Raw genomic sequence first — 20,932 nt, 5'->3', positions numbered from 1 at the left:
CTGAGGAGATAGGGCTCAAATACTGGGGAAGTCTTCCCACTGCACAGGTAGGGACTATCTTAGTCATCACTGTATTGCCAGGCCTGAAGACAACGCCTGATTCATAGTAGGTGCTCCGTGACTCACACCTAACTCTCCTCAAAGGAAACCAGAGCTGGGCAGTAGTGGTAAAAACAGATTTTATTCAGGAACTCTTGTAATAGAGGGAAAGAGGCCTGGGCTGCATTCTCTATACCACTAGGACAAGTGGGCATGTATAGCCAAGGAGCGGGATGGGGGTGAAGGGATGGAAAATTACTAAGAAGAAACACTGGGGGCAGGGGGGCTGCTGGCTAAACCAGTTGGACAGGATTCTTATTGAAGCAGGCCAGGGGCATCAGATACCAAAGGTGGACGATGAGGAATTTGATGAGATACTGAGGGGGATCAGATACTGGGTGGGGAATTCCTGCTCAACTGCTAGGACCGGGCCATGCAGAGACCGACACAGAAGGCCAAAGGTGGAGGCCTAGTTGGGAGGAGCGTTCAGAGGAGCCCGACTAAAGTTTGGTCACAGACAGGCTTCACGGCAAGGGACCCTGGGAATGTAGACTAGCGTTGTGTCCAGAAAGAAGAGGAAATGCATTTTGGAGAACAGCCTGCAGTCTCTGCCCCAATGCAGTATAAAGAAGGATTTGGAGTCTGTCAACACTGGGTTCCAATCCATATTTTCTCCTTGCTAGCTGTGTGGACTAGAAGGAGTTATTGAATTTGTCCAAACTTTGAGCCTCAGTTTCCTCAGCTGAATAATAGGGATAATAACCCCCACCTCAGAGGATAGTTGAGAAAGAAGCCCCAGGGGTGCATAATCCAACACACTGTGAATATTATCACTCTAGTCATTAGTGTCTTCATTATTACCGTGTATCTCAATTTCATTGATTGACTTAAAACTTAATAACATGCACATGATAAAAAAATCAACATGGTATAAAAGTGTAAACTCTGAAAAGTATGTCTCTTATCCCACCTTCAGTTCCTTTCCTCAAAGGCAACTACCATGGGCAGTTTCTTGGTAGGTTTCCAGAGATATGCAGGCACAAGCATCCGTGTATAAATAGTTCTTTGTCTTTACCTAATGCTTTCATATGATGCGCTCTACTCTGTACCTTTTATTTCATTAAACAGTAGAACTTAGCTATTGTTTTACGTCAGCACGAATTGATTTACTGCAACCTTTTCTTTACGGCTGCATGACATCCCGCAGGGCCGGTGTCCCATCACTTACTTAACCAGTGCCCCATCGACACATTTGACCGTCTACAGGGTGTTGCCCTTCTATAAAGCTGCGCCCACCATCCCCTCATATATATGTCTTTGTGTGCTTGTGTGAGACTATCTGTAGGACAAACAAAATCTAGCATTCATGAAAATGGGGAATGTTTTCATTCTGGTAACCATTGTGGGGAGAAAGGATTAGGAATTAGGGATTCGGCTTGTCACGAGAAAGTGAGAGATAAAGTACATCGTTTCTTTATTTTTAAAGCCTTTGCTAATACAGACCCTTGTTTCCTCTTCCCATGATGCCTTGGATTCCAGATTCCCCAGCAGGGATATTTGGCAGATTTATAAACCAGTGCAAATCGGCTTTAACTTGAGAGTTTATTTTCCCACTTAAACACATTGTCAACCAACTTTCTGAATGCCCTACTCATCGAAGAAGTTGGACTGACTATAATAGAAACAAAGTCGTTTTGTTTGGTTGGTTGGTTTTGAGAGGCAGAGAAGCAAACACTGCGAGTGCTTTCTCTGTGTTAGGTATTTTTCACAGATTATCTTTTGATCCTTGTAAACCTTTGAGGTGAAAAACGTTATCCCTGATTTCCAGACAAAGAAAGGGATGGGTTCACAGAGGTTAAGTAACTTGCCGAAGGTCATACAGAATCGAGATTTGAACTCAAGTCTTGATGACTGTATCACTCTGTGGGCCTCTCTTGTTCTTTTTTAGGGGACTCTGTAGAACTTTCCTGAATGTCCAATAAGTTTTACCTATTGCACAAACATCTGATGATTAGCAGCGCCTCTTGGTGATTTTGTGGCCTTTCTGGGTTTAGTAGAGACAGAGGGCCTGTTATGGCCCCAAGCTCAGTGTCTGGCATGCTTCAGTCCTTAGGTCATTAATCCAGTCACTCTCAGGGGACTAGTCCAGTTGACATTGTCAGCTCTGCTCGTTTCTGCGTTTGGGTGGTCTCTGCCCCTCAGCTCTAAGGCAAGATGGCTCTCTCTGTGACCCTGGACTCTGGCTCCGTGTCCTTCCCTGGTGTCCTCCCCACAGCCTTTATCAAACTTCTCTGGTGTTTTCTGTCTCTTAGTAAAGGAAAGTCATGTAAAGCACCTTCTAAGTGGTATGGCCTTATTATGACGAAGGGCTCCCCCACCCCCACCGCACTTTGTGTTCCCCTAGTTCTCCAGCCCCTGAGATGATGTCACTTCAGCTTCAAGTCTGCTCTCTTTTCTGAAACCTGCATTCAGTTCTGCCCAGCTCCCAGGAAATCTGTTGCCTATGAACAAAAATTAGCACATTAAAGCTCCCTCCCATAACATGCACGCTTTAAAACATTATATCCCAGAGAACCACATTATAATTCAATCCACCATATCCTGGGAATGGCCTGTTTTTTCAGAACGCACCTTAGAATCAGTGCTTTGTGCCTGCAAATCTCTTTTTTATTAATTTAATTTATCTTTATTAACTCTTGGTTCCATATTAGAACAGTTCTCTTGTTGAGCTATAAATTCACTCTTGTTTTATTATTTATTAACAAACATTTGTTAAGGGCCTGATGGTGTCAGGCTACCACCTCCATTATCTCACATATTCCTCCGAAATCACTCTGTGGAAGGGGGTATTAATAACCCCCTTTGCAGTTGGGGAAAATGAGGCTCAAAGAGGTTCATTAACTTGTCTGTGTTTCATCTAGTAGGTGGTAGGTCTGGGGTTTGAACCTTGGTGTTTGGATTCTAAATCCATAACCTCTCCCAGATGAAAGCCAAGGCTTATAGTTTCTTATTATCTTGCTGCTCTGGTTACTCTACTCAACTCCTTAATTAGTGGTGACTGCAAATCAGTAGCATGTTACTGAGCCTTCTGGTATGGGAATGGGTTTTGCTTTGACAGGAGTCGCATAATCCATTCTGAGAAGACATTACTTAAGCCCGAATGAGAGACCGTCAAAATCCACAGGAAAGCTGGAAGAAAGGAAGGGGAAAAATTTTTATTTGACCGGCTGGCTGATGGATCTCTAGAGAGTTTTCTTTCTTTTTCTATCCCCATTCCTTTTCTTCTTGGAAGGCTAAAAGTACTTCAAGGTGCTCCACCCAGTTCTTAAAATGTCCAGGAGGTGGCAGTGAAGTAAGCTCCTAGCGTGTGGGGTTTTAGGTTTTCTGAAGCCTTAACTCAGCATATCCCAAACCTGTCTGATCTGAAAAATCACCTGCGGCATTCGGTAAAGTTTGATTTCCCAGTAGGGGTGGGGCCTGGGGAATCTTTATATATATATATTTTTAACAAGCCCCCCTAGGCAATTCTTATGGTCAGACTAGCCTGGGAGACACTGAGTATCATCGCTGGGAATTGGATCTGTTTTGCCTGCTGTCCTCTGTAGATTTGAAGCCTGGCTGGTCACACTGCGTTGCAGTAGAGAGGACGCGAGTTCTGGAGGATCTGGAGCCAGAAAGCACAGGAGTCAAAAACCCAGTGCGACCGCTTGTAAATTGTGTTATTTCGGGTATGTAACTGAACGTCCTCATCCTGAGAACTCTCCTGCCATTTTCTCTGCCGGGAAACAAGAAATTGTTTTCCTTTCTCTCCCTCTTCCCATCTCCTTTGTCTTCCTCCTCTTCAGCTCTCAGGGACGCATTCCCTGACTCCACCCAGGCTGGGTCACTCATAATTATTTTTGTAAGAATTTTTTAAGTGTGTATCATTTCCACTAGGCCCTAAGCCCCTTGAAAGGAAGAACCATGTGTCTTGGGCTTATTATTTATGACTCTCATGTTTATAATTTTTTTTATTATTATGACTCTCATGTTTATTATTGCATGCCCAACACACCTAGCACAGTGCAATGTGAATGACCTTGGAGCTTGTTTTTCTCAACTGTAAAAATGGATGAACGTGATCAAGCCACAGGGGTGTTGGGAGATTAAATGAAATAGTGAGTGTTAGAACAACTGGCATACAGTAGGCATCTAATAAATGTTAGTTCTTCCTTTATGTTAAAAAACAAAATCCAGCTGAGTTAATTCAAAGACCTCTTTGGCTTTATTCAACAATTCATGATTCAGGTTGCATTCCACGCAGCAAATAGAAAGTAGCTCCAAGGAGCTGTACAAAATGAGAGGCTTTTATAGGCAGAAGGGGGCAGAAAAAAGAAATTTCTAACAAAAAGTGGATTGTTTCGGGCAAGATCACCTTCCTTTGGGGAAAGGCAGGGTTTTGTCGGGCAGATTACTTTATTAGTATGGATCAGGTAATTCCAGATGGACTGGTTAGAGATTACATTCCTGGCGAGCCTGAAAATCCATTTGGAGCCTGTTGTTTCTTTTTTTAACACTTCCTTTGGAGGACCCACTTATGATTATTAGTGTTGAATGGAATAGATTAATAGGCTTTAAGGCTGTTTGCTCAACACACTATTCTAAAAGGTTTCTAATATTCTTAAAGGTTTAGTTAGAATTCAGTCTACCTTTCTCCCCGCACCCCCCCCCCAAGTCCAAAGATTGTCTTCTGTGGTCTTTTAATTTTATTCTGGTGACCCACTTCGAAGTCTCTAATAATTTGTACCTGACTGCCTGTGGATAGCATATCTTTACGTTTTCTTTATTCAGTTCGGTGCTGAGAATCAAAACAATATCACTGTAGACCGAACTTAATATTTTTAAAAGATCATGGGTGGTAAGATGGGTTTCAAAGGTAGCTTTACAGACTCTCTTTTCCTGGAATTCTTTAGAAGGAGAATGCGAACATTGTCTTGTGAACATTTCTTCTAATCTTTTGCGAAATCCAGGCTGGTGTTAGTAGGTGAAGCAAATTCAGAATTTTATTTTGTTTCCCTCCCAGTTGGGACCCACTTGGGGATGTGACTGCCATTCAGACTTGAAGTGTAGGAGAAGGATTTACCATTAATGGCTCTTCCTCGGACACAGTGGCAGATGGAAGGTGCCCCAGTGCCCGGGCGACCAACTATCCCAGTTTGACCAGGATGGAGGCAGTGCCCCGGGGCACTAGTCTTTCAGTTTTAAAACCAGTTAAAAACTGTGAAAACTGGGGTGAATTGGCCGGCCATCCATGGAGTAGCTTGCTGAAGGAATTAAAGTAACATCGAAGCAAGCATTAGCATGCCTTCCTGTTGTTTTAAGGGACACAGGAACCAAGGAACCAAGAAGTTAAAACTGCTTTGTAAAAAAACTTTGTGAAAGTTCTTGAAAATTAATTTTCCTTCTAAAGCACCAAACTAAATATAGGAGGTCTCATATAAATGCAATTGCTTTTGCACCATTTGGAAACTCAATGACAGTCACTTGGAAATGAATGGTATTGTGTTGCAAAACCCAATCCTGTCTTTTCTGCACCTGAATGGCTACAGCTAGCCAATTTATGTGACCCATTTTCTAGCGTTAATCATTTTCACTGATATGTTGTGAATAGTTCATCTTTGAAATATTTTTTTCTAGTTAAACAACAGTAGAACTGTTATTATCATTGATGAGTTTTGAAAATAGGTCAGTTTTGAAAGGAGGGCCTTATATCAGCATAAATTGTGTTTTATCGCTTACATCTTGCAAGGTAAAATATAAGCTTATTTTAATATGTATTTTTGCCTATCTTATTCCCCAAAAGTATGTAAAGTGGCTTTCAAAAATACATAGATTATTATAAGTTTTTTTTGGTTTTTTTTTTAAGTTTAAGTTAAGAAGTCAGGGCAAAGGAACACTAAAAATGGTATAATAAGATGAAATCCAAGAAGAGTTAGTATCCAGAAATGTGAGATCTTGGGGCGCCTGGGTGGCTCTCAGTCCTTAAAAGTCTGCCTTCGGTTCAGGTCATGATCCCAGGGTCCTGGGATCCAGCCCCGCGTCGGGCTCCCTGCTCAGCGGGAAGCCTGCTTCTCCCTCTCCCACTCCCCCTGCTGTGTTCCCTCTCTCGCTGTCTCTCTCTGTCAAATAAATAAATAAAACCTTAAAAAAAAAAAAAAAGAAATGTGAGATGTAAAGATTTTGCACAGTCTTTATGATGGGACACAGATTTGGTTCTGGGATTTCTGGTTACCAAGGAAAAACAGAAACATGCCAAGCTGTGAAGTCATGGTGCTGGCAGATAAAATAAAAGATATTGCTTAAGAGAAATGCACTGAAAGCTGGGAGAAATCTCCCCCAAGGGCCTTCATAAAGGAGCCCCTGAGTGATTGGCATTGCTCTATCAACACCCCTGATTCAATGCAGTTTCAAGGTTTTGTATGAGATGGTGCCCTGAGTGCACTCTGAGAGCATAACAACCGAGTGCCAATAAGACCCATGACTACATTTCATACAGTGGTCTTTCCCTGGGGCTGTGCCTCAGCCTCCCGGCAAGTGTTTTAGCCTTTAGATTTCTAGCTCCCAGCCCACCTCTACTAAATCAGCATCTCTGTACTTTTGAAAAGCTCCTGGATAATCTTGATAGAGAATCACTTATTTAGAGGGTTTTTTTTAAAGCTATTGAAAGAGGAAAGTCAAATGTCCAATAAACATTTGAAAAAAAATTCGATCTCACTAGTATTATAATGAGTATGCAAATTAAAATAACGATAAGCTACCATTTCACATTGATTCGATTGGCAAAAATATGTAGCAGTAGCCAGCAGAGTTGAAAGTGTGTATATTCTGTGACCCAAACAATTCCACTTCTAGAGAACAGTTCTTATCCATGTGCACAAAGAGATACAATGAGGATGTTTATTGCAGTGTTCTTTGTAATGAGGAAGAATTGGAAAGCACCTATATTCCATCAGTGGTGGGATGCATACGTCCATTTATGATGTGGGTTGAATTGTGTCCCCCCTGAAGGATACGTCCAAGTCTTGACCAGTATCTGTGAAAGGGACCTTATTTGGAAATACAATCTTTGCAGATGTAATTAAGTTAGGAATCTTGAGATGAGATGATCCTGGATTAAGGTTGGGACCTAAATCCAATGAGTGTCCTGACAAGAAACAGAAAAGGAGAAGACATTGAGACACACAGTGGTGAAGGCCATGTGAAGACAGAGGCAGGAGTGGTTGAAATTGGAGTGATGCATCTCAAACCAAGGAACGCCTGAGATTGCCAGCATCCACCAGAAGCAAGAGAGAGGCATGGAATGGGTTCTCTCTCAGATCGCTCAGTAGGGAACAGCCCTGTCAATGCCTTGGTTTCAGATTTCTGACCTCCAGAACTGTGAGAGAATACATTTTTGTTGTTTTAAGCCACCCAATTTGTGATAATTGGTTATGGTAGCTGTAGGAATCCAGTAAAATGGAAACCTTCCCCCAAACTACAGGGATACCTGGAAGAGGGTTATGAGGTTCTCCTTCAACCGAGAGAGTGGAAGCATGGAGCTAATAATCTTCCATAGTGCAATTGAAGCCGTTTTTTCCTCATTTGAGCCTAAAAAAACCCTTGGAGACCATGTGGTCCAACTGCCCAGTTTTAAAGATGAGGATGCCCAGAAAAGGGAAGTGACTTGCCCAAGACCCTATTGCTAATAAGGGGCAAGCTTGGATTTGAACCCAGATCTGTTTGACTCCAGAGTCTGTGTTCTTTTCACTTCATTTGTGGCACTGGCACCAGAATGTATCTGGTCCTCTCAGATCAATATGGCAGCATGGGCTGTAGGAGGGCGCTCAGGTGCTGGAATCAGAAGACTTGAGTTAAAGTCTTTGCTCTCGCAGTGTAGCAAGCCAAAGGTTATTAACTTCACTAACCCTTAGATTCTTTTTCCTGACAGTGAGGCTAACCTTCGCTCCCAGAGCACCTCAATCTCTGCATTGTAAGGTTCCAGTGAGATAATATATGTGGAAAGGTCTTTATTAAGCTGTAAATCACTATATATGTGGTATTACCATCATCATCTAATCTAGCCTCAGACCAGGAATGGAAAAACTCAGAAAGTGTGGTAAGCAGAATTCTAAGATGACCCCTAGGGGCCTTCACCCATGTATAATCCTCTCCGTTTGAGTGAGGGTGGGACCTGTGGATATGATAAGCTATCATTCCCATGATTTTGTGACATCATATGGCAAAAGAAAGATTTTCCTGGGTGGGCCTGACCTAATCAGGGGAGCCCTTTCAAAGCATTTTTCTCTGGCTGGGCTGCAGGAGAAGAAGTCAGACAGATGTGCTTTAGCTAGTCTGGAAGAAAGCCAACATCCACTTTTGTGAACTGCCCTTGGGGCTCACTATGGCAAGGAACTGTGAGCAGTCTCAAGTTGCTGAGTATGGTCCCCGGTTGGCAGCGCTAAGGAAAATGAGGACCTCAGTCCTACAGCGGCAAGGAGATGAATGCTTCCATACAGTGAACTGGAAGATGACCCTGAGCCCAGACTGGAGTTGCAACCCGAGCGACACCTGCCCTTCAGCCTTGTGGTGATCTAAGCAGAGCACCCAGCCATACCATGGTGGACTTCTGACCTAAGAACTGTGAGTCCATAAATGGGTGTTGTCTGAAGCCACTAGGTTTGTGTTCTTTTGGGGGGGGGGGCAGCAATAGAAAACGAATACAGAGAGATTAAAAGCTTTTCCTTGGGTGATAGAACCATTAAGGGCACATAGCTGTATAACCCTCCAAGAAATGAGCTTCGCTAAGGCTGGAGCTTCATCTTACTGATCTCTGGAGTCAGACTGGCTGGGTTTGTGCCCTGGCTTTGCCACTTAGGAAGTTAAAAATGGAGGCAACCGGGGTGCCTGGGTGTCTCAGTTGGTTAAGTGTCTGACTGTTGCTGTTGGCTCAGGTTGTGAGATCGAGCCCTGCGTCGTCTCTGTGCTGAGTGTGGAGCCTGCTTAAGATTCTCTCTCTCCCTCCGCCCCTCCCCCCACCTCCCCACCCTGCTCTCATGTGCACGGGCTCGTGTGCTCGCTCTTTCTAAAACAAACAGACAAACAAACAAACTGGGGCAAGTTACTTTACTTCTCTGTGTGTCCATTCCTCCCCTGTAAGATGGAGATGATAATGTTAGCAGCATTGAGTGATCTTAGACATGTGAAGTGCTTACAACTGTGCCGGGCACAGAGTAAAAACTCAGCAGATTGTTCTGTCTCAGCCTTTAGCCCAGAGCTAGCACATACTAGGCACTCATGAATGTTTGTTGAGTGGGTGAATTAATTAATCTGGACTAGAATCTTGGGCCCCTGATTCTTAATCCTAGAGTATTTCTACTAATCATCATTTGTAATAGAATACAGATTTTTTTCCAAAGCTAACTTTACTGGCCCAGTTTCTTCAGGATGCTCCAGAAAAGCACCAGATTTATAACACCACAAAAATACAGTAGTGTTTAAACTCGTCCCAGAGTGCTTCAAACCTGGACTCGGTGGAAACCAACCGAAAGCTGTGAGCGGGCTGGCTTTGTCTTAATAGGCCATGTCAGCGGAGCAGGGTGACATATACTTAATGCAGTTGCCTCATTGTCTGGTCATCAGGGAAATACCAACTGTCATTGGCAACTGAGCTAGGCCATCAATCAGTTTGTTCTGAGTTCACAAGATAAATTAAAAGGTGTTGCTTAAATACTTAGTAGAGGAATAACAGCTCTCATCTCAAGGAGCTAGTGAAGCAGTGGGTTTTGCTACAGCTCTTGGCTGTGCTGAGCTGTGAATAATGAGAAGATTTGTAACTTGACAGTATAGTTCAACATTAGAAACAAAAGGAGGGGCGCCTGGGTGGCTCAGTTGGTTAAGCGACTGCCTTCGGCTCAGGTCATGATCCTGGAGTCCCGGGATCGAGTCCCGCATCGGGCTCCCTGCTCAGCAGGGAGCCTGCTTCTCCCTCTGACCCTCCCCCCTCTCATGTGCTCTCTGTCTCTCTCATTCTCTCTGTCTCAAATAAATAAATAAAATCTTAAAAAAAAAAACAAAAACAAAAAGAAACAAAAGGAGACCCCAAAATTTGATAAGGAGGCCCATACGCTCTCACCTCCGCTCCCATCACATTTGGATTGTTTTTTGCTGATAATTCCTTTCAAAATCCGAAACAGTGAGGTGGGTTCTAGGCTGAGAACTAGACCATTGCTCTCGAACTGGCCCACGTTGAGGGAGTACATTTCCTTTCCCACAGTTGCCTTGTTCACATGCAAGAGTTGTTATCAGAGCCTGGGCTGGAGAGATGGATGACCAACGCCCGCACATGTCTGCTGTACACCTGAGCAGTTTCACATCAGGATTTGTTTTGAGGCTTAAAGATTCTGGTTCCACTCAGTTCCCCTTCTGTTGCAAAACCCCATCTCATGCCTTATTCCCTCCACACTGAACCGCATGCCACTCATTCCTCCAGCATCTGCGACTTGCCCCTCCCTCCCAGACACTGGGTGGAGGCACTGGGAATACAAAAATAACTGAGATGCTTTTCCTGCCCCGAAGAGACTTCTAATCATGCTCCCTCACGCATCCGTGCCTTTGTGCATGGGGCTCCTCCAGCCTAGACAACCTTCATGCCTTCTGGGCTTGGCAAATGCCAGCTCATCTTTCAAGTTTCTAGCGAACCACGTGTCTCCTCCCATAAGATGAACTCACACCCTGCTCCATGCTCCCATAGCCCTTTGGTTCTCATCTGCTAGAGTGTTTGCCACGTTGCATGAGTGATTTATTTATAAGTTCACATCCTAAAGACAGGGACTGTACCTTCTTCTCTGAATCCCCAGTGCTTGATGCACGTCATGTTTACTTGAATAAAGACTAACTTGGTAGGGCGCCTGGGTGGCTCAGTTGGTTAAGCGACTGCCTTCGGCTCAGGTCAGGATCCTGGAGTCCCCGGATCGAGTCCCGCATCGGGCTCCCTGCTTGGCAGGGAGTCTGCTTCTCCCTCTGACCCTCCTCCCTCTCATGCTCTCTGTCTCTCATTCTCTCTCTCTCTCTCAAATAAATAAATAAAATCTTTAAAAAAAAAAAAAAGATTTAAAAAAAATAAAAAAAAGACTAACTTGGTAAAAGAGTATAATTATTCCTATGTAAGGTGTGTAGGAGGGTAGAGGTGGGGTGGAGCCAGAGAATAAATGTGATTTTCTTTTTTTTTTTTCCAAAGATTTTATTTATTTATTTGAGACAGAGAGAATGAGAGACAGAGAGCATGAGAGGGAGGAGGGTCAGAGAGAGAAGCAGACTCCCTGCCGAGCAGGGAGCCCGATGCGGGACTCGATCCCGGGACTCCAGGATCATGACCTGAGCCGAAGGCAGTCGCTTAACCAACTGAGCCACCCAGGCGCCCTAAATGTGATTTTCTAATACCTCTTTTACCAGCAGGGGGAGAGATGTGTTTATAAATATCCTATCATGGAAGCCTTTAGGTTCTATGGTCTGAAAGGCCAAAGGGAGGCTCAGGGTCTTTCTCAAGTTTATAAGGAGCCATTTTACTTGAAGTAAGAGTGAATGTGACCTTGATTAACTTGAATCATGTCAGCTATGGCAGGCTAATTTCTATTTTTTCTTCCCTTGTGTACTGTTATTTCTTATTCTTTTTGGGGGGAGGTTGAGGAGTGGTGATGGTTATTTTTTCACAGGTTCAAAGCTACAGAAACTAAATTCTGTGCTCTCTGAACACCTTTCAGTGCAATATTGGAGTTGGAGAGTTTGCTTATTTGTTCCTGGTACCCACTGTCTAGAACTGCTAAGGCCCTCTGACCCTGGCCCTTTGCTTTTCTTTCTCAGTAAGCACTCCAAAAACACACTCACCCTTTCTTCAGTTCTCTCCTCCATGACTCCCAAATTTTCACCTCTTGCTTTGACTTTTCTCTACTCCCATTCCTGTATTTCTAATCTGTTGTGGGATATTTCCAATTAGACGTCTTGTTGTCCCCAAGCTCAGTACTTATAAAAGTTAACTGTTTCTCTCCCAGATGTACTCCATGTAAAATTCACTCTAATCTGTTAGTGGCTCCAGTGGGCACTGAAGTCAGGAGGCGAGGGTTAGGACGGACAGAGGCACCCCAGCAGATGTCAGTGCTCTGAGTCAGAGTACTTGGGCAGAGGCAGTTCAGCACTCTGGAGAGCTCCCAGGTGGGGACAACTCCCTTACTCTGGGCCCTCCCCTACCCCTTCCCACACACACCAGCCTTGGTATGGTGTGCGTCACTGGAATTCTATGGTTGTTAAACGAACCTCATTCATTTCTCCTAGGCTTAGTTCTCTGGGGACTGAGGACTTAATGGGGCTGGATTCTGTTCCTTGCTCTACTACTACTAAAGACTACTAAAGTAGTCTTTACACTAAAGACTAAGTTATCTAATTGCTTTGAGCCTCAGCTTCTTCATCTGTGAAATGGAATGGCAATATCTCTACCTACTTGATAGTGTTGTTGTGAGGGTGAATTGAGGTAGCATATGTAAAGTACACAGCACATAATATGGACACAATAAATTGACTCAATAAATCATAGTCACAATCTTATTATTATAGACATTATTGGCACAATAGTATTAATTCTTCTTAACATTATGTGGTGGACTGGCTTGAGGCTGTCATGGCAGTGGGATGTCTCTGGGAGGTTACAGGTGGTTTCAGGGGTCAGAGGAGCAAATGAATTCAGGGTGGTAGAGCTTGTCCTTCTTTATCTAGTAAATCCCTTGGTTTTATTATTAAGACAGCACTGGGTGCTTTAGGGTCAACACAAATCATAATCAGTTGTTGGGAAAGAAGAGCAGGCCCTCATAGATTTGCGGAATTGGAAGTACCTTGCATGTGGCAAATGGGGAAACAGGCCCCAAAGAGATCCAATAATGCCCAAGGCAGGTCAGAGAATTCATGGCCACAGACAGAGGAGGACTGGTCTCCAGTCTCTTGCTTGGCCTTTTTACATGCTTTTGCTTCCTCCCAGGTGACCCCTTTCCCTCTGTAGCCTTGGCAATCTCTCTCTTTCAAGAGTCAGCTCAAATGTCACCTACCCCTCTGAGCCTTGGTTGCCTCTTCTGCGAAATGGGAGTATGACGGCTATTCATAAGCTGTGTGGAGATTAAATGTTACCATGTGGGTAAAGAGCTCAGCTCGGGGGCAGGCATATAGTAGATGCTTGGTAGGATGGTGACTACAGGCATCCAGTGATCTGTTTGTGTGTCTAACTCAGCTGCTGTGCTATGAGCTCTCTGAAGGTAAAGACTCTTTCATTCATCCTCCGGTTTTTACCTCTCCAGCTTTTGTCTCCCATCACTGACACTTTGACCCACACGTGGAACCTCTCAGCATTCCCTAAGCATACCGCCTGGCTCAAAGGCACGACGTGCTTGTGTGCTGAGCTAATGCATTGATATTCCAGCTAAACCATGGTGCCTTTAGAGCAGCTTTCTGGTGGAGTTGCCACGTGGGCAGTCCTGAAAGGGCCTGGGTATCTGGTTAACTGGGGATGAGCTGCTATAAGAGGTCTGGGCTTGACTTTGGCAAAGTCGCTTGGTAATCCTAGCTGGGACGGAAGTGCTGCTGGAATGGAAACCTGATTTGCCTTGTTTCCATTTCAGCTAATAAACACACTTAAAGTTTTGGTGTGGAAGTCTTTGAGGTAATTTGGGGACTAATGGTGAATTGATATCATTTACCCATGGTGATGGAGTAGAGAGCTGTTGATAGTATAGGGAAGAAAAAATAAAATTCTCTCTACCCTTCTGGGTCATTGGCTGGGACACCCCCTGTACAAGGGAGAGATTAAGAGGGGAAAACAAATTTGCATTGATTTTGTACGTACAGGGGCCCCAAAGATATGAGACCCAAAGAAGTAACCAAACAGATAACTTTTATACTTTTTTGACAATAAACAATAAATTTGTGAGGAATTGACAAGACAAAGAAGTTTGAGCTTGAGGTAGTAAATTAGAGAGGAAGTAACAAGGTTTGATTACATAGTCTTCAGGGTTCCAAATTCTCTCTTGCTGGTGGTAAGAATTTCTCCTTTCCTCTTGGTATAAAGAGGGCACCTTTCACATGGGAGATTTATTTTCTGCTCTCAGGGAGACAAAGGATGGTCAGAGCATCCTTCCTGCATCGACTGTTTCTTATGTAACTTTAATTCAAAATAATATGCCAGAGTGGCATATTTTGGGGCAGCCTGCCCTAAACCCCATCAATAATTTTGCAGAACATCATAGAGTTAATTTATAATTGATACTGGAACTCTTTTCCATAGACGAATTACAACGGAATGGAGTACGAGTCACCTAATGTGGGTATCTTGTTGTTTGTGTCACCCTTATGAATTGGAAAGTGGAAAAAAAGAACATAGTGCTAAATTGGTATCTAATCTTTTCAGAGCAATTTGCCAAATAAACTGGAATTTTAATTAAAACTGCAAGCCAAGAGGTAAATCACTTTAGAAGTTTGTGAAGTTTTTCTTTTTCTCTTGGTTGGTATAATTACTACTAATAAAGATTCTTTATGAGTGGGAAATTAGACACCAGAATAAATAACTGGAGGAGATTGCTATGGGGCTTTGAAATTATGAAAGGGGCAAGGTTCTCTTCCCCTCCTGCTAACATGGGTTTTTTTTCTATAGTTCAATTGTTTGGTCACAATTCTGATCTCATTAGAAGTGTTATGATCAGAAGCAGAAGCAAGGTGGATGCAGGCCTCCCTGCAGCTCTTCCAGCTCTAATTCATATGAGTCAATTATAATGAATAGATTTAATAAAAAAAAATACAACGTATTTTGGTGATTAACTCAGTGAATGACAATGGTGCGCTTATCCAGAATATCATATTTGCAATAACGAAGAAGTGAACAGGAAAAGGAAACTTCATAGATCACAAGAATTGCTACTTTCCAGCAAAAGGTTGTTAATTACTTATCCTTTTCCTATATTTATTGGCTCTATTAGAGGATGAATAATTATTGCCTTCCTGGGGAACCCATTGGAGCCAGAAGGTGTCTTTATTAAATTGGAAGGCTCCTTAGGGTGCTAGTTATCCGTGTGGGATCCTCTCCATTCAGAGTCTCCAACAACTAGGAATCTGGAGGAGGTGAGAGAGGACTGTCAGCCCATGGGCATGAATGAAGGGGTTTCTTTAAAGTGCATTGGCTGTCAGAGCAGTTCTTACCCATGAAACTGGCGATGTGCTCTTCCACCTCTGTGCCTTCCCTCACCCCTACTCGTAATGCATTCTTTCTCTACTTGCCCCATGGCCACTCCACCCTGTCCCCTCTCTCCTAGCCTTGGCCAGATTCTTCATGGGTCTGGCTGCCCTCAGTCTCTCTCTACCTCCCCTCCATTCTCCATTCTAGCCAGATCTGGCATAGCCCTGCTGGAGCACTTCCCTTGGCTCTCCTTTACCTGCAGAAACAAGTTCAAGCTTGTCAGCTTGCCCTGTGAGCCCTTCATGACCTGTCTGGGTCATGGAGACCTCTCCAGCTTTATCTCCCCTACTTACCCTAGGCTCTAGGTATGTGGAACTTCTCATGGTTTCCAGAATCCCTGCCTTGCATGCACTCTGCCCTCCACCTGATTTCCCTTTCTCCTCATCTCTGCCTGGCAAACACCTATTTCACACCCAGCTCAAATGGCCCCTCCTCAGTTCAACTTACCTCCTCTAGAGCAGAAACAACTGGTCCTGCTGGACTCTCACACAGATAATGCATCTGCCTCAACCCCAGGCTGGTTCCTGAATCCCTGGAGCTATGTTTGATTCACTACTGTTTTTGAAGAGGTGGATTTGTTGAGGGCCAGCCTCTGCTTTCTCTACCAGGGGAGATGTCTGGGGACTTTTCCTCTCTGCCTCTCTCACCATGGGACTTAATTAGGTGAAGAACAATCCAGGATGCTCACTGTCAATATTCTATAATAGGACTAACTTAGCTCCTTCTATGTGCCAGGCTAGTCACAAACATTCTTTCACTTATGTAGTTGTTTTTAATCTTCCCGACACCTTCTGTGATGGAGGCTTTGCTAGTCCTCTTTCTCAGATGTTAAAACCAAAAGCCTTAGAAGTTGGCAGGGTTGAGATTTGAACCCAGGTTCTGGAAGTCAAGTCAAGGAGCTTTTGTGTGAGTACAGGCTTTCCCCAGAGGTTAGGTGCATACCCAAGAAGACTTACATGTCTTCAAATACTTTGAATATACCTTGTGCACCTTTAATCTTAAACTGGCCCTGGAAAACACCTCTGTCCACCATCACCTTTGTGTACTGTCTTACCAGCCAATAGGTATGGGGTGAAGGGTGATGGGAAAGCATGGAGGAGAAGAAAGAAATCAGCATTTTCTGAACACCTACTGTATAATTGGCACTGTGTGCAAGGCACAGTGCTAGGTGGCTCAGATGCATTATTAATCCATCTAGTAACCCAAATCGCATTGTCATTTTTGTTCTTGCTGAGGAAGCAGGCTTGGAGTTGCCCCATGTGTAGTCTTTTCCCCCAGCCCCATCCAGAGATGCTGTGGTCAAGAAGCTGGTCAGTCCCTCCCCAGCATGGGGAGGTCTCGTTAGCCGATTTTCCATAGGTAGGTGGGAGCCTGGAATCTCCCTGTGGCCCCTCACTTGGGTGGTTGGTGCTTCTCACCTGTCTGGGAGGATAGTGATGCCATTAGCTGAGATGTGAACAAGAGAAGATGTGAACAAGAGCTAGCCTCCCTCTCTCAGGCTTAAAAGGGGGCTCACCTTCTTTTGATATGCTCAGATTTGGCAGATGGAGCCATGTTCCATCTGGTCACACCCTTCAGCATTTGATGGATCTCTGCCAGTATTTTCTTTGTCTGCTTGCTTTCCTGATTGAAGAAAAGAGTGCTAAGTTTTCAGTCTATCCTTGAAGGGCAATTGCTCAGTCCTTTCCTTGTCTTAACTTGTCTTCTCTAGACTTTTTCTGCCCTATGATCTTCCTTGAAGTATTAACCACAGCTCTGTTTTTGCAGAGATATACGTGCTCATTTTTTTTTCATAGATTAATCCATCTATCCATCCATTCAGCTTAGTGGAACCAAAAGAGCACAGTCTTTGGAGACAGACCAACATGACTTCAAATTCTGGGTTTGCCACTTACCAGCAACAGAACTGTATTTTTTTTTTTCAAGTGCAAAATGGAGGCATATATGTAAGATATCTGGCACACAATTAAGTGCTTAATAAATAATAATTATTAAATTTCTTATAAGGATATATTCATCTTAAATTCCTTCATTCTCAGAATGCTTTCATTCTCTAAGGCACTGTTATAAACCTGGCATAGTGTAGTCATCTACTACTATGTAACAGATTTCTCCAAAGCTTAGCAGCTGAAATCATCACACATTTATTACTCACACACTTCCTGAGGATGAGGAATCGGGGAGTGGCTTAGCTGGGGTTCCGGCTCAGTGTCTCTCACGGGGCCACAGCCTCTGAAGACTCGACTGGGGCAGAAGGACCCATTTCCAAGCTCATTCCCATGGCTGTTGGCGGGAGGCTTTGGTTTCTTCCCTCTCCCTATGCTTCTCCAAAGTGATGTGGTGATGATGAGAGAGAGATGGGAGCTAGCCACACACACACACACACACACACACACACGCACACGCACAGTGTGCCCAAGACAGAAGCCACAGTCTCGACATCCCATCACTTCTTCTGCTGTAGCTATTGGTTCCACAGACCAAGCCTGTGCCAGCTGTGGGAGAAGACTATACAAGGGTCCGAATTCCAGGAGGCAGGGATAATCGGAGACTATCTTAGAGGCTGCCTACCACAGATGGTGGACCAGGGAGAGGGCAGAAAGACTAAAGTATGTCTACCCTGAAGCATTCTGTCTGATGGGGAGGCAGTCACGTAAGCATAAATGCCCTACAAGTCAGTCGCTGTACTACAGGCGTCAACAAGAGTGCAGAGGGGACACTGGGGAGAAATCCATTAACTCTGCCTGGGGGCGTCATCGAGGGTTTCCCAAGAGCAGGTACACTGTGGCATTCTTATTCAAGAGCTGTCCTAATGGTGCTTGATACTTGGTTGGCATCTTTTTTAATTGAAGTTACTCGTTGAGGTGATTTCCTTGGGCATTAAAAATAATAGGCTACTCTATATAACACAATTTGCTTTTTACAAAGTGCTTTCCCAAGCACTACCTCAGTCCGCATGACAGCCCCGGGAGGTGGGCAAGTTTTATTGCTATTGTTTTCCTCCCCTATAGGTGAGCTGGGGAGGGAAAGGTCAACGTGTCTCAGTCTCTGGGTGAGGTGTGGTGGGTCAAGGCTGGAGCCAGGGTCTTCCTAGCCCAAGGATACTGCTCTGGCTGCTACCCCTTCCTTGGATTTCCTCACAGTGGATTGGGCCTCTCATTTTAAAGCAGTAATTTGGGTCATTTCCCCCTGTGGATGCATTACATACACGCTTGCCCATATCAAAGCTTATTTGCCACTTTTATGCCCAATCACTTGAAAGATTTTCTTTCATGAAGAAGTTTTATGAAGAAAATCATTCACAAAGTGCAGAAATGTGAATTGTGCTTTCATCAGCATTCACTGTGAAATTTCATTTTGTGAAATCCCTTGGGGGGTTTGAACTTGCTCTTTGGGCTATTTATTAGAAGAGGGACCCGAATATGAATTCCTTAAGCACAAATATGCTCAAAGGACACTTAATGGTTTCAGTTCTTGCTAGAGCTTGGTTGTTTTGCAAGTTTGTTTTAGTCCTTCTAGGTAAGAGGGAAAAGGATTTTGGGTCCACACAAGTGTATACACTGAGGAGAATCTTCCTTTGTGGCAGAGATGGTAGCATGTGTGTGTGGGGGGGGCAGGGCACGCTAGTGACTATAGTTCATGTGTGACTAATAAATGCCACCTCATCCGGGTGGGAGATAAGGCCTCAAAGTAAGGCACTGGGGACTAAGGAAGGGGAGGAAATATAAAAATAAATTAGGAGGTAGACTAGAAGACTTGCTGACCAGGTGGATATTGGGGAGGGAAGGGAGTTATGGGTGATTCTCAGGATTATGACTTCTAATTTTCCTGTGGGCCTAGGACCAATTGGATACCTGGTTAATCATTCTCGGAGACCTGAGACAAGTATGTCAAATTGTTCCAGGTCCTAGAAATCCCTGGTGTTCTGAGGGAGATAAGGGTTACACATGAAGTACACAACAATGCAGACCATGATAAGCATAGTAAGTGCTGAAGGGACCAAGAAGATGATCCCTGTGAGCTGATGTGCTCCTGAAGCAATCCATGTCATCATACCTAGTGGGCAGCTGATAGTTTCCATCCTACTTGACCTGTCAGCCACATCCACACTATTCACCATTCTCTTTGTCTTGAAACACTTCCCCCCGCTGTCCTTTTATGGCTCATGCTCTCTGTCTCTCTGGTCCCTCTTAGTCTGCTCTCCACATGACCTACTATCCTGCTATATTCTGCTATCCGGCTGGGCAGCAGCCCTACCCGATCTCCCTCTGTCTAGGTCTTCAGCTAATCTCACATTACTTTCTGCTGGTCCTCTGTACCCCAGCCACCTTGACCTGCCTTCAGGCTTTCCAGTGGGCCATGGTCAGTCTGACCTCTGGGCTTTTACATATTTGTTCTCTGCCTAGAATACTCTTCCTTCCTCATCTGCCTGTTCTTCTTTCCAATCTCAGCTCAGATAGCCTTTTCTCAGGAGTAGGGTGGCCACCAATTTGCTGTTCAAACTGGGATACATTTGGAAGTGAAAAAAAAAAACCCTCTATTAATATTAACACCAGGACAACAGGTGTAAACTGGAACTGTCCTGGGCTAATGAACACATGGTCAGCCTACTTGGAGTGGCCTTCTCTGACTTCTCAGATGTGATGGGGTCTCCCTGTGCCCTCATTGCTCTCTGGGCCTCATTTCCCTGCCCTTACCCTGGTTTGCAGTGATATGTTGGAGTGACTGTTTGAGTCAACTCTTTCTCCCCGATGGACTGTATGCTCCATGAAAGCAGGCATGTTCCCATGTGTCCTTGCCACCTGAGACACATTGTGCCACGCGATAGGTTCTTAACACTTAATGAGTAAATAAGGCAATGATCGACTCAGATTTGTATTATGTGGAATGTACAAAGCATTTTCATTTCCATTATCTTGTTTGGTTCCTATTGCACCTTGACATGTTTTCTCATCTCAATTGACGGAGGACGCAAAAGTTTTGGTTGCTTAAGATCTCATAGTAAGCGACAGAAATAAGTCTAGAACTCTCAGGTCTTCTGACCCCAAATCCAGTCCTTTCTCCAAAAGAGTTTGAAGAAGAGAAAAGGGAAGATGACTCCCAAATTTAGAATCTAGGTACCTGGGAAGATGGTGCTGACCTTAGAAAAATGGGGAGTGGGGGAGTCTGAGAAACATTGTCCATTTTCAGCTGCCCTGTGAAAAGCCATGTAGCATTCCCGGCAACAGAGAGCTCAGAGTAGAGCCACGAATGGCCCCTTACCCTCAGGGGGCATAAGCAGACAGTTTTTTTATTGTTGTTTTATTGTGGTGAAATATATGTAACAAAATTTATCACCTTAACTGTTTTTAAGTGTACAGTTCAGTAGCAGTAAATACATTTACTTTGTGAATGTTGTGCAACTATCAGCATCATCCGTCTCCAGAACATTTTTCATCTCCCCAAACTGAAATTCTGTACCCATTAAGCAACACCCCATTTTCCCCTCCTCCCAGCCCCTGGAAACCACTGTTCTACTTTCTGTCTCTATGAATTTGACTACACTAGCTGCCTCACAGAAGTGGAACCGTACAATATTCTGTGTCTGATTTCTTTCGCTTGGCATAATGT

General features: G+C 44.1%; 1 protein-coding gene across 9 annotated transcripts in view; it reads left to right on the top strand.

Moving 5' to 3' along the window:
- TTLL11 (tubulin tyrosine ligase like 11) overlaps positions 1-20,932 on the top strand; it is a 228,728-nt gene that overhangs the window by 21,621 nt on the left and 186,175 nt on the right. The window contains exons 1-2 of one of the 9 annotated variants that reach the window (XM_064579521.1): positions 3,217-3,485; positions 3,645-3,767. The exons of 7 other annotated variants lie outside the window; for them this stretch is intronic. The gene's annotated coding sequence lies outside the window, so the exon portion shown is untranslated. Of the gene's footprint in view, positions 1-3,216; positions 3,486-3,644; positions 3,768-20,932 lie in introns of those variants that run through there. One more of the 9 variants, XM_064579520.1, reaches the window with a different exon arrangement.

The sequence above is a fragment of the Mirounga angustirostris genome, unplaced genomic scaffold (genome assembly GCF_029215605.1).
Source record: "Mirounga angustirostris isolate CCGP_5_RB_7025 unplaced genomic scaffold, mMirAng1.0.hap1 SCAF_15, whole genome shotgun sequence".
NCBI classification, from domain to species: domain Eukaryota; kingdom Metazoa; phylum Chordata; class Mammalia; order Carnivora; family Phocidae; genus Mirounga; species Mirounga angustirostris.
The sequence above is the reverse complement of the archived record's forward strand: the minus strand, read 5'-3'. Positions and strand labels throughout refer to the sequence as shown.